The sequence below is a fragment of the Panulirus ornatus genome, chromosome 9 (genome assembly GCF_036320965.1).
Source record: "Panulirus ornatus isolate Po-2019 chromosome 9, ASM3632096v1, whole genome shotgun sequence".
Lineage (NCBI taxonomy): Eukaryota > Metazoa > Arthropoda > Malacostraca > Decapoda > Palinuridae > Panulirus > Panulirus ornatus.
Window position 1 is genome coordinate 56,301,381 of NC_092232.1, and position 13,839 is coordinate 56,315,219.

Consider the following 13,839-nt stretch of genomic DNA (forward strand, 5'->3'; position numbering starts at 1 on the left):
GAAACTTATCTATCTATATACCTATCTAAATATCGCTCTATCAATCTATCAATCTAACTATCTATCTATCTATCTATCTTTATCTGAAAGTCAACAATAATAAAATCATTGATATATGAAGTATAACAACGTCCTCTCAATGGCAATTATCTCACCAGAATCTTCTAGAACCTTCCAGAAAACTATGAACTCTGCAGGCAAGGAGGGAGGAATGGTCTCCGGCTATTGATAAAACCATATTATTCCATATATATGTTTATATATACATATTTATGTATATATATGAATGTATATATAACGTACAGAATAATGCGGCCATCATCAGTATCGAAGAAAACTGAAAAGATGAGGTCCCACCGAGATTCGAACTCGGATTGCTGGATCCAAAGTCCAGAGTGCTAACCCTTACACCATGGGACCTGATAAGAAAAGATGTGATTTCATCTAAATGTTTTACATATAATCAACCAGAGGCCATTCCTCCCTCCCTGCCTGCAGGGTTCAAGGTTTTCTAGAAGGTTCTCGAAGATTCTGGTAAGATCATTACCTTTGAGAGGTCGTCGTTAGATGACAGTCAGGTTCACTCTATGGTTGGTGTTTGTAGTTGGTTGTCCGAGGATGTTGTTATACTTGATCAATTTTGTAATTGTTGACTTTCAGGTAGGAAGTACTCATTTACGATGCATCCTTGTACTCACAACAACCTTATGAGTCACTTCAAGATTTATCTTCACTACAACTTTATCTTCACTACACTATTAAGGTTGAAGTCAATGGTCACATTCACTACAATCTCAACACGACTGGTCTTATACCTAACCCATATTATCACTACATCCATGTACATGTATTTCTTGCAGAATAACGCAGATATCAATGATTTCTGTGAAAATTGACATATACAGCCTTACGTATCTATCGATCTATCTAATATCTGTTTTTTACCTATCTATCTATCTATCTATCTATCTATCTTTCTAAATCAGAAAGTCAACAACAATATCATTAATGATACGTATAACTACGTCCTCTCAATGGCAGTTCCTACCCAGAATCTTCGAGAACCTTCTAGAAAACCTTGAACCCTGCAGGCAGGGAGGGAGGAATGGCCTCTGGTTGATTATATGTAAAACATTTAGATGAAATCACATCTTTTCTTATCAGGTCCCATGGTGTAAGGGTTAGCACTCTGGACTTTGGATCCAGCAATCCGAGTTCGAATCTCGTTGGGACCTCACCTTTTCAGTTTTCTTAGAAACTGATGATGGAACTGAGCCATATAGTTGACCTTCGATGGACATATATTTCTTACGGCCCGCCATTTTATTTAAGTATGAAGATCTCACGGCAGAGAGGAAACGTGTGATATTCAAAATCAAAAGCCGCAATTGCCCTCATGGTAATGGTCGACATGTTTGCAGACAGATGACACAGACATGTGAGAAGTTAGACAAATATGGACGTTCCTGGTTGCTGTATAGCCTAGGTTTATTATCACTTGTAATGAAGGAGAAATGTTGCACATTATTCCACACCTTTTTATTTAGGCTAGGTTAGGCTAGGATGAATAGGGTCCATAACGTAACAGAGCTGGGAAATGCATCATATCGGATCTGTATTTGTGCAAAATGGCGCAAGTTTGTGGAAGTGATTTACGCAATGCCGGAGAGAATCCACCTCCACCAGAAATAGTCTCAGACCATACAATATCTGCTGTTGGACGAGCAGGGGACATTAGACCAATATATTCCTGTAGTTTACTGCTCTTCCCAAACACGCAGCAAGACATTCGTAAAAGCGTTAAACTGAACTTTTCCATCGGTTTTCATATCTTTAATTACTTACACCAGTTCCAACAGATGGAAAAAATCATTTGAAAAATCAGAAATTATTTGCCTATAAAAAGCATTTTGATCGATCGTACCAAATATTCAATTATTTATGTACCCGACAAAATATTCAGTCACTCCTATATCCGACATTTTTCCTGCTGGCTGGTGCCGTTAAAGTCATATGGTAATTTACCGCAATTAGATTATAGATATATTCATCTATATGGAATGGCTCAGCGTGAAGAAACATATATATTTTCACTAAATCCTCCTCTTCACTACACTCCCATCTTCACTACATAGTTCTAACACATCTTGACTACACCATTGTATGACCACATTGTGTTCTTATCTTCACCACAGCCTCGGCAAAATTGATGTTTTCTTTACACATCAGGGTAGATGGCCATCTTTATGATGACAGAGAACACACATAACATATCAAACCACTTATCTTTAGTCACTTTAATCTAATTTCTGCTGATAAAAACGAATTATAATGACAATCCTTGTGTTCTGTGACGGGACATTGTACGGGTGAAGGAACTGTTGTCAGGCACATGTATCAAACTATTGAGAAATAAACTTAACTGTATTAAAGTATTAACTTCACTATATTAGACTTCTCTATATTAAGCTATGCTAGGATATGATCAGTTCCCAGGTTATATAAGGGCGGGAGCCGGGCCGAGAGCATCATTTGAGCTGTGACCTCTGTCGAGTGAACATCTCTGCTCCGCCTTGCAAGCTCCCTCAACCTTTCCTCGAACACTTCAATATAATAATGTTCACCAAGGAGGTAGGACGATCCTCCTTTGTCCAGGAGATGGAATTTGAATATGTCCATGTATTTGACATGGGCTATGGCTGTGTGGACATGGAAGTGGAATACCCAGACGTGGAAGTGATGGATGGAGTGGAACTTGGCTGTGTGGATATGGAGGTGGAATACCCAGACGTTGAAGAGATGGATGGAGTGGAATTGGTGGAATACCCGGACGTGGAAGTCATGGATGGAGTGGAATTTGGCTGTGTGGATATGGAGGTGGAATACCCAGAAGTGGAATTGGAGGAAATGGAATATGGGTGAAGCTGGTATGAACGCCATATGGATTTGGTGAAGGTTGACCTCGTAATGTTTTGACGTAAAATAGGTCAACCACTGTGACCATGTGGCGGGGAGGGCCACATCCACCAACCACGAAGCGAGCCCCACCACGGAGAAGTATCCTGGCTGCATCCACGTACGAGAACCACCGCGGGATTGCCGTCATCCAGTACCCCTGCTATGCCTCCTACAAGAAGGCACTTCTTGCCAACGTGACACCACTTTCCGTCAACGGTCGCTGTGCAAAAGTGAAACCTCACCGTCCCACTGATGCTGACCAAGAGACCTCGCCCACTCAAGTGGCACTGCAGCCCACACGCCCTACCAGACACACCATCCATGAGGAAATGCAGCCCACCCCACTTGTCAGGCCCACCTTCAGGGAGACATGGCAGGTCTCAAGACCTGTCAGGCCCACCATTCAAGACCGACTTGGTCCACCAACACACGTCAGGCCCAGCGTTCTAGACCGACTGGGACCAATAACACATGACATGTCCTACGTTACAGACCGACTGCACTGCGCACCACGTACGGCCGTTAAAAGGCGTGTCGAGATGACACACGTTCCCCGTGCCAAAAGATTCAGTTGGTGAGGAACCTGAGTTCTTTCTTCCTGCTGGTGCTGCAGGAGAACACGGTCCTAGAGTGGACACTGGAGGTGTGTTTGTGTTTGTGTTTGGGTTATCACTGAGGAACCAACACCAAGACAACTTTAGTTTCGCCCCGCCAAGGGTTACGTTAATCTAGCGGAAGTCTGGCTTTCTCCCAGTAGTGGATGACACATAATATCTACGTAGGGACGTTGAAAAACAAAGAAAGAAAAAAAATGGGAACATTATCCCGCCCAAAAAAATACATAAATTCACGGGGATAATTTCCTTCGTCTTCAAAGAAAAAATGAAACTCTTCCGACGCTACCGTGCCTTCCATAAAGCAACCCTCAAAGAAATCACTTTCTACACAATGCGCAAGGATTCGGTTAGCCAATCTTCATATGACTGGGGCTATTCTTCCCTCTGATTAATTCATTTTTCAAGATTAAGGAAAGTTATAATAAAAATATTGTATTGAGTTTCTCCGTTGGCGTCAGGGTAAACACCCATCCCCCCCGAAGCTTGGTTACCTTTCCGTGGTGGGGGGGACTTCATGGATTGGGCAGTAGCAACCATCGTTGGTTGCTTCTGTTCAATCCATGAACGAAAAACCAAGCATCTTGAACGTAATTGTCGTATAAATTCACTTGGTGTCAAAACTGACGCGAAAGCGGTTGTCTCAATTTTGTCAGAAATGTTTGTGCGTTTCGGCCTGATGGCGGGAGTCGGTTTGGCGCTGTGGTCATGAGGGAATACGAGGAAGATTGGCAACCGTCCCAGAAGTAGCTACAGTGAGGCCCAGCAGCTGTCCCTAATACTGTGGAAGGCACTCATGTAAGGTGTGCAGTGAGGCGCAGCAGTAACAAGGGAAACGGACAACCAAAACAGCAATCTTGATCATCAGGAGGCTATCCAATGCTCAGAGTAGATAAGGACGATTATTGTATGGCTTCGCTCAGAGGATGAAAATCTTAGTATACAAGCTAGGCTTTTAAAGTGTCTCAAATCTATGGAGAATAAACAAAAATCTATGAAATTATTTCTTATAATATAGTAACCTGTAATGAGGTTAGTGATTTTGTATATTTTATGCAACCTACTTTAACAAAGTTGATCAGGGAATTGGCCAGATATATATATATATATATATATATATATATATATATATATATATATATATATATATATATATATATATATATATATATATCATCTTGGTGTATGGGAAGGCCATAAGGGAGACGGAGAGAGAGGCAGGAGCAGGAGAGAAATAATCAAACCTTCCCGCTTGTTCATAGTTGCTGCCTGAAATTTGTCTTCTGATAGTTCTACAGTTTCTTTGTTTGTTATACTAATTATTAACATAAGAAAATTGTAATATAATGATTAAAGAAAATTATAGTAATTATAATTTAGAATTGTTATAGGTCAAGATTTGTACGTGAAGCGGAAGACCAAAATATGGTACGGGTCAGCCATTCGTGAGTGTAAGCGACAGCTATTGATAGTTACTGGCTTTAATTTATGATCATTTATGATATCTATTTTTTACTTTTGTGTTAGCTGTTTTAAGTATTTGTTTTGTTTGCAGACTAAAACTTCTCTTATATGTTATTGTTTCTTGGGAAATTCTAGTTAATCGAGACGTTCATAAAGAATTATTTTTGGTCAGTTTGTTTTGTTTGAACAGACATGTATGGTGGTAAGGGACAGAATAAAAGTTACGGTTTGTTTATATTTGTTATTATTGATTAGTACTTTTCTTTTCATTTCTAACATTAGCTGTTTAAAGTGTTTGTGTTGTATTTAGACAAAGTTCTTTTTCAAATCTTATTGATTACCACATGAAAGCTAGGCTCTATAAGTGTCAAGTAAACAATATGTGATATTTTGAGTTAAGTCGAGGTGCTATTTACCACTGGCGTTTAGATATTTGGGACACTTGGGGATAGATTTGCCAAGATTATCACGGCCAAATTGACTGGATGGCAACCTAGGAGCTAGGCAGAATTGGATATCATAAAAACCCTAAACAGTCGGTGGTTCCTGGGGCCTACCCTCCATCCTCTTGTAACTACGCTGCTGATTACCATTTTGTTCTTTATATTTTTCAGAGGAACAAGACACTTCTGCATCTCTGTAAAGTTAAGGACTCATTGAAATTAATTCTTCAGATATTATCTGCAGTAAAAGGTAAAGTTGACAAGTTACTTTGCTCTTCTTCATAATGGGTCTCCCCTGATGTTTTCAATTAATGTTTAGCCTACCTAAATTTTCCATTCGCACTAATATATTTGGATGGTGTACGCAGACTGTAATTTGAAAGGAATGGCCTCGCTGAGCCCCAAGATGACCCTGTTTAAGAGAATACTTTTATTGTGAAGTAAAAATGTCGTACAAGATGTAAATCATTTCCAAAGCTTTTCTCTTTTCCTCATGTTGCCACATTAAAGTATTTAGTTGAGCTAGTTTGTTTTTCCTTGAAACTGCATGAAATATTCATATGTGTGTAACTATGATTATTCCATTGATAATTTTATTTCATGGATTTTCCATGCTTTATGCTGATATCTATCTTCTTGTGTTTAATTATTTCATTCTGGTACCAGTTTTCACAACACATTATGTACTTTTGATTCTTATATTTGGTCTCCAGTTTATTCTTGCATTATGGCTTCACCAGTCTAGCGACAACAAAATTGGCTGTAATATTACTAATCCATGTAAACTGTTTCATTGTTTATCTTTGCTATGTACTGTACACCTCCAGTTGCCTTTTTTTTGTACCTTGCATCAAACCAATAATTTTCATATGTATTCCTCTCAGTGTTATTGTTTACCAGTAAATTAGTTTATGTACATGATTGCAGTCAGTTTTGTGTTTGAGGTTATTATATTTCTAGTCCTGGACATTTTAGTGTTGTGTTTTCCATATGTTATCTTTAGCTTCTATGTTAGAGGCTATTTTTGTTTCTTATTTGATATATTATATATGGAGAGTCTTCCTACGATCATAATATTATGTTTGTATTAAACCATGTTCACAGCTCCCTTACCGACTGCCACTGTGGTGTTGTGTGTTTTAGTTATCAGTTTTGTTTCTTGAATTAGACCATCGTTGGGATATTGATTTAATGCCATATTTCTACTCCTTGTATATTTCGACATGAAGGATATTATATGGGAAATCTATACTGCCATAACCTTAACAACAATATTGTTTTCCTTTAGTAAGCTTAACAATATTATTTTTCATTTAATGAACTTAGCAATATATTTTTACCATTGTTGTGATTGACAATATTTTTTTCCCTTTACCACTGCTCTTACTACGTCTCTTCAGAAAACTAGTATAAAAATGGTATTTTCACTTTCAAAGTAATGTAATGACATAACGACTAAAAGATCTGATAACATACCAACCTCTTTAAAGCTAACAGGTGATCAATTTGAGACCTCTCATTCACTGGTGTAAAGTTAATTTTTGTGCAGTGTGTTATTTAAAGTTATACTCAGGCATCTGAAGAATTCACACATATGTGTTAACTACAGGGAGGTAAGGGCCAGGTCATCTAACTACTAATTCCAGCTTATGACATGTGTTCATAGTGCCAATTATATCAAAAAGCACTACTACAATTTGTGCTTTAACTACAGTCAGTGGTACCACCTCCACTGTACATCACTGTCATCCACTGGAGACTACTCAGAACACTGGACGTACAGCAACCATTCAGAAAATAACTTACAACACTCCGTCACAAACACCTTCACCTCGAGCACAAATTTCCAATAAACAGCATTACAGAATGCGCATTTTCATTCTTCACAAATAGATCATTCTACGCCACAGAACTGCAATGACAAACTAAAGATTTTGCAATTCAGTGCTAGTAATGATAAGAACAAATACACAGAAATTCTCAGCTAATTAAGGGAATGCAGTATCCTTGTAGAACTCATCTAAGGAGCTAGTCTCGCATCCAGATCTCACAGCTGTAAGAAATAACAGACAAGGAGTAGGTACTCATAACACTTATTCACCAAACCATAATTTTCTCCACAACTGACACCATACAACAGCTCACAGACAACAACAATATCCTATAAACACAGTACTAGGTGCAAGATAATCAACATCTGCATACCTCCTCACTCTACATACCCCATAAGATACACTACCCAACAGCAGAACCTCGGTAAGATGCTACCATTATTAAAGATTTGTATGTCCACTTTGTTCAGCATTCACACTTATGATCTCTGAGGTGAATCTCTTCAACTGTAACTTCTCAGTATACTTAACTTATGCAACCAACCAACCAACCAGACTCCCAGTCCACCAGCTCCTGCAGCTAACTTTGTGAAACAACATTCTGCTCACACCAGCATTACATGGAAGGATGCTACGGCAACCATCCTCTGACCACTTACCCATCCTGAGCACACTCCATCCAGCTCACCCAGTCAATACAAAAGACAGCTACCTGGGTCAGAGGAGTGCAACGTGACGACCACCTGAGTGCTGGATCACTAAACAGGCGTCACTAACCCTCCAGATACCCAGGCGGTTAGTACTGGTAATATACCTCCCTGGTTGTTAGCTTCCTACAAACTACTACCTACTCCCATAAATTACACACATCGTAAAGTAAAGAAACCACCTTACACATAACCACCCACCATTGATAGAAGTCAGAGATCAAATCAATATTCTTAAATAAGTCTATCATTAACTTAATCATATAGAGGCAAACAGATAACTGGCACTCTTTCATCAACACAGTGAACCGAAAGACCCACATCACCACTCGTCTCACCAGTCCTCACTCATGAAGCACACCTGACTCATCACAGTAAAATCCATTGTCCCAAAGAACTTACAAACATACTCATGAGATACTTCTCAAAAATTACCCACAAACCAATCTCGCCTTTAAAAAGGAAAGTTGTGAAAAATCTACCCAAAATCCATTCAGAGACAATCGCCCACCTACCCTTCACTCCCACTAATACAAACAGTGCCTTTAAAATCTTAGGGAACTTTCCTCCTACAGACCTTAATAATGTAACAGACTTTCACATGAAACACTATGGTCCATTTGCTAATGGGTTTAGAAGCCTCTCACCAACATGCTCTTCAACCGGCCCAAATGCAGCAGTCACGCAACCAGTCTTCCACCACCTAAAACAGTGTACCTGGACAGAAGTCCCACAGACTTTACATATGTAATTAAAATAGATAATTAAGGTTTTTCGTAGTCATTGATTATGTTAAAATTTCAAGTTTTCTGAGTCTATTTAGCGTATGTGAGCACATTAAAAAAATGAGTAGTAAGGATAACAATCTGACCTCAATAGGAAATATGTAAACTTTGTGTTAGGGATGAATGTTTCACAATCAAAGGTTCAGCAAAGGATTTAAAAACTTCCATTAGTTTCTTATATATTAGATGTCCTCGCTGCTCTGATATCTAGAAACTGTACCTTTTAAAGAGGTTATATTCTAACATCCTTTCAGTTCTATGTAGCCCTTAAACTTGCAACTTTAAAATGCATTTTTGTTGCTTAATATTCTGTTTGGTGACTTTCCAAGGCATATTTGAAGGCAAGTCTGCCTCCACATTGATGGATCTATTAGGTCTTGCAGAACAACAAATGACCTGTATGTAGAGAAGGTCAAGAATCATTGTTTAAGTTTGTATTTAAGAGAATTGATATGATATACAGTTTGTTGTGCAACTATGTAGCTATTTTCCTGACAGTGGAAAGTATAATCGGTTTATTTTTCAGAAATCAGTTTGATGAATCCTGCCCTGAGCCCTTGCTTGCTTAATTCAAAATGAAGCGCATTAATATGTTGCAGCAAATAATGGAGAAGGCTTACACGCACTTAAGCATACAGATGCTTGACTAGGAAGCATCATAATTTCTAGAAACTGCCAATCCCTCCTCAGAAAAGTCAGCAGACCCTGCAGTCTCAGCCATCTGGTTCAGACCAACAACCCAACTATACCAAGGTCAAACATAAATGAAACTTTTCTCTGTAATGTGAAAATTCCTGCAGCAATGTAGAACTTTCAGAGCTATGTTGTATATGTTCGTGGTAAAGGCTACTTTAAAATGTCATACATGTTGTAGGGGTTTCATATGATGAATCTTTTTTCATGTTCAAAGGAGTAAGTGGTTCTTAAAATAGTGAAGGAGCCCTTTTTTTCGGTTTCTTTGAGAAAAAAGACTTGTCTGCTACTGCTGGCATCATGCCACGCCTGTTTTATGCTGAACTATCATAACATTGTCATATTGACAGAGCAATATGGAGGCTTTAAATACTATGATTTACTTGCACACATACGGGAATCACTAGCAGGGCGCAGCTGGCTATCTAGTGGTGTGCTCACCACCCAACAGTACCAAATAATTTCCTGTCAAGTGGAAAAATGAAACTCTGATCTAACATTTCTCACAGAAACTGAAAACAAGGTGTAGGGAAATGGAATGACAGTGGTCAAAGATAAGAGAAAATGAATAATAGTGTAGCATGACAGGCATGAAAGAGCTGGTCTTCAGAAGAGTTAAAACAGAGATTTTATCAGGAATACAATGTAAATCTTAAAGTAGAGCTTACAAAAATCCTATAAGGCAACTTGCAATAAGTGTGATCTTAGAGCACATAATAATCACAATCCAACCAGGTGTAGCTCTCAAAAACCAATGAGGTAGCGAAGTTGAATAACAATACAAAGGCTAACTGAACAATGTGCAAAGATGATTAGAAATAATATTCATGCATAGGATTTTGTAAGCTCTACAGTAAATTTGATGGAAGGTACTAAATTGTTAAGTAAGGGGAGAAATATTTGTAAACTTTCATTTGTTCGTCAAACACAAAGAACATCATCTACATACCTAAACCAAATTGCATTAGAAGGTAAGATATCCTTTAGTAATTTTGTTTCATAAAATTCCATATAAAGATTACTTAGTACAGGTCAAAGAGGGTCACCCATTACCATACCAAATTTTTGAGCATAATAATGTCCATTTATCAGTTCAATGAAATTTGACTTTGAAACAGGTAAATGAATATCATCCAAGACATCAAATAAATATTCTAAAAGGTCATCAACTGGATCTTTAGTGAAAAGTGAGGAAACATCAAAGCTAACTAGTTTAAAATCAAAATTAACATTGATATTGTTTAGCTTGTTGACTAAATCTACATTATTCATGATATTAGAATTTGATACCTTACCCACTAAAGGGCTTAATAAAGAAACTAACCATTTTGACAATTTGTATGTGATGGAGCCTACTGAACTCACTATAGGTCTTGCTAGAAAATTCTGTTTATGTTCTGATAAGTCCATACATATATAGCAATGAAGGGGACAAAGATGACAAACTTTTGATAAGAGAGATGTTACCTTTCAACAACAACTTCATTTCTTTATTGAAATGAGAATTAACTGCTTCTAAGGGATTTTTACTAATTTTAGAATATGTTGTGCTATCATTTAGAGGTTCATTCATTTTAGATAAATAGTTACTTTTGTCTAAAATCACAGCAGAGTTAGACTTATCTACCTTGTTTAATGACGTTAAAAACTATGATCATTGTATTGACTGGAGTAACACCATCTCAGTCATTAACTCTGACTCCATTACCAAGAGAAATATCATTGAATCTTCTATTATCAAGTACACAAAGAATTATAATCTTAATATTAGTGATGGTCTATACAAATTAGATAACTTTATTGCAGAGAAATATATTGTCACGAAGAAAAAGATCAAAATAGTGGGAGTAAGGTGTTGTGATGCGTTATGTCTGGGAAGGAGAGGTTGTATGTTTGTGGAGTAAGAACCAGCAGACAACGTCTGGGTGAGACAGGAAGGTAAGAAGGCTGCCTGGGTCAGAGGAGTGGTAATTAACAGCCACTAAAATGCCACGTGGTGCCTGGAAACTGTAGTGACCTAAGTGGCATGGGGGCCTGCATGGGTCTGCTGGTGGTGGGGGGGTTGTCGTCAGAGACCAAATATAAATGTTGATGTTGCATGACATTAAGATGAGGCTGTTGTGTGGTGTGGCGGGAAAGGTAGTACAATACTGGAAGCTGGTAATGTGGTATCGTACTCAGGTATGAAGCTCTGAAAGATCTGTGTGGCTGAACACGACGGCGCGACCTTCAGGTATTATGATGGCCTGACCTTTGACCTGACCATTAAGGTTATACGTGCATGTATGTACGTAACCGTAAGTATGTTTTCCTTTGTCATTATGTGTTTACAGTATACATTTGACCAGATGGTGATCTCAGTGGTGTCTGTGCTAAGGCCTGGCGTAAACTTTTGGACCTACAAGCATAAAAGAAAGTTGTGGAGGCAAGTGTAGAGAAGGAAATTCTTGTGAATATTTCATGTGTGCTTCCGTCATGCAGACCACAGTGTTGTTGAGTCAGGCTGGAGGTTTGGAGTGGCAAAGAGGAGACTGGACTTGATGACTTGTGTATGGGAACGAGAGACTGACGTGGTACCTCTCCTCTCCTGCCTGACTCTCGTCCCAAGCCTCTCTCTCCTCTCCAACCTGACTCTCGTCCCAAGCCTCTCTCTCCTCTGTCCTGCCTGATTCTCGTCCCAAGCCTCTCTCTCCTGTCCTGCCTGACTCTCGTCCCAAGCCTCTCTCTCCCCCTCTCCTGCTTGACTCTCGTCCCAAGCTTTTCTCTCCTCTTCGGCCTGAGTCTCGTCCCAAACCTGCCTCCCATCTAATGATGATGATGATGATAGAAAAGTCCCTTCCAAGGAGGGGCGGGAAAAGAGAGGGGGGGAAAGAGCAAGAATTGTTAGAGGAAGTGAACTTTAGAGGGAGGAAAAGAGCCAGGGCTTAACCCAGCTTGCATTGGAAAAATAGGATAAGCAGGGCGGAGATGATGAGTGGAGGGCAAAGCTTTATTTTAGTTATCTTTTTTAATATCCATTTCTTTATCAATTTATTTTATTTTATTTTTTGTATTACTTATTTACTTTCTTTTTTATTTTTTTCATTTTCATTTTTGCAAGGGATACAGGAGGAGGTGGATCGTATCTCTGGCCGATGGACACTGATTTTACCAAGGCGTTCCCCGCACGGACTTAGCAGCAAGATCTATAGTGGTTTTTAGTTTTTAATACATGGTCACTGGATGTTGTTCAGGTTGTATATTGAACATGTTATCTGGATGATCTATTCCCAGGAGATTGTTGAAGTAATCAATCCAGTGAGTATGATGTATTTGAAATCGCTCTACTTGTCTTTCAAAGAATTTCCTCCAATAGATGTTTAGAGGAGGGATTCGTGCTCTCTCATGAAGTTCTGTGTTCCTGATGAACTCGTGCCATTTGATGTTAAAAAGCCAACGTAGAGCTTTGTTCTGAATGATTTGGAGTGCACAGATGTTGGATTGGGCTCCGAGTTCGAGAGCTGAAGGGGCGTATTTGATAAGAGGTCGTATTAATGCTTTGTAGTGGTGCAATTTGGTTTTGAATTGCGCCTCTCTGAATCTATACAATTTTGCGAGCTCCGCTCTCGCAATAGCCGCTCTAGACTGTATATGTCGGTTCATTCTAAGGTATACATCATAGTTTAGGCCCAGGACAGTGTTGGTGTTTGAGATGGGAATGGGTAAATGTCGGTGCATACGGAAGTGTAGGTAGACATCAGTTATGTTGTATCTCTGACGTACATTAAAGTAGGATATGTTGGATTTGGCAGGATTTGTTTTAATCCTCCATTTTAACTCCCAGAGCGAAATGTGGTCAGTTTCCTGTTGGTTTCTATTGATTAAGTGTGTAAGGGTTCTGGCTCTGATTAGCTATGTGACATCATCTGCGTATTGGAGAGTGATGGAGTCCAGGTGTATAGGATTGGGAAGATCATTTGTGTAGAGTGTGTAGAAAGTGGGGGCCAGCACGGAGCCTTGAGGTACACCGGCATTGAGGAAGAAGTAGTTTGAGTAAGTGTTTCTGTATTTGATTCGGGTTTTTCTATTGCTATGATAGTTAGAGAGAAGCTTAATGGTGGGTCGTGGGAGTTGGAATTGGGTGCTTAGTTTATACCTCAATCCATCGTGCCACACGGTGTCAAAGGCTTTTTCAACATCTTTTGTGATTAGTGCGGTCATTTTGTGTGTCCGCGTGTTGTTTCTTATGTAGTTCGTAATGATGTTGAGTTCATCTTGTGTGGAGCGATGTTGATGAAAGCCAAACTGTTTGTGTGAGAGTAGGTTGTTGTTTGTAAGGTGTTGTCTAAGTCTGTTGTTTATGA

The 13,839-nt window shown here is 39.0% G+C and overlaps 1 non-coding gene across 1 annotated transcript; it reads right to left on the reverse strand.

Moving 5' to 3' along the window:
* Nucleotides 1–348: 348 nt before the first annotated feature.
* TRNAQ-UUG (transfer RNA glutamine (anticodon UUG)) lies at nucleotides 349–420 on the reverse strand. The gene has a single exon. It is a non-coding gene; the product is annotated as a tRNA-Gln (tRNA).
* Between the last annotated feature and the right edge of the window lie 13,419 nt (nucleotides 421–13,839).